Below are 946 nucleotides of genomic sequence, written 5' to 3'. Positions count from 1 at the left end.
TTTTGTTGCATAGCAACACCAAACTTAGAATGCAATCATATGTCAATTTATTTGAATTAAAACTAAGCAAATGAAATTGTTGTATGTTAAATACAATCACCAAGCTAAGAATCTGTCATGAATAAGGATCTCTTGGTGATGTATTAACAAAAATAGTTAATAAAAGAAAACATAAAAATAAAGAAGTGACTAAAACATAGAGAATGCAAACGAAATGTCAAAACAAAAGAAAAATAACAATGCAAAGGCAATATGATTATGCAGACAAGTGATGTTGCTGGATGAGTTGCATAGAAAAATAAGTGGCACACCAAACTTAGAATCTTAGTGTGACACTTTCATGTAGAATTGATGCAATCATCCAAAGGAATTGAAGACAATTTGTTGCAGGGCAACACCAAACTTAGAATGTAATCATATGCCAATTTACTGAAATTTAAACAAGGCAAGGAGAGGGAATGTTACCTACTGTTTACCTATTCTTCACTTTCTTCCTCTTCTTCCAGTTTGTTAAGAGGAATGACTCAAAGGGGGGAGAAGTTTCAGCTATTGTCCCCTTTCTTGGTTTCCTCTCAGCAAGCTTCCTTTTGTACATGGCTTGATTGAGCTTGCTTGCTAGTGGTCCAGGGGTTGGGTTGCTTGTGGTTGACCTCCTCTTGAATGTTGTCCTTGGTATCTTGGTCACAATCCTCTTCTCGGTGCTTTTGTTAATTGCCTTCACTTCCTTGAATTCAAGAATTGGTGGTTGTGTGATTATTGGAGTGATTTCTTCATTAGGAGCCTCTTGAATTGGTGGTTCTATGAGCCTCTTGAATTGGACTTCCTTCCTTGATTGTCCTCCTCATTTTCTTGCTTTTCCACTTTCTCCTTCACATTCAACATTTGACTTAATAGTACTTTCATGGAGGAGGTTTGTTGTTCTTCCCAAGATTTCTTCATCTTCTTT

The sequence above is a fragment of the Arachis duranensis genome, chromosome 3 (genome assembly GCF_000817695.3).
Source record: "Arachis duranensis cultivar V14167 chromosome 3, aradu.V14167.gnm2.J7QH, whole genome shotgun sequence".
NCBI lineage: Eukaryota > Viridiplantae > Streptophyta > Magnoliopsida > Fabales > Fabaceae > Arachis > Arachis duranensis.
The sequence above is the reverse complement of the archived record's forward strand: the minus strand, read 5'-3'. Positions refer to the sequence as shown.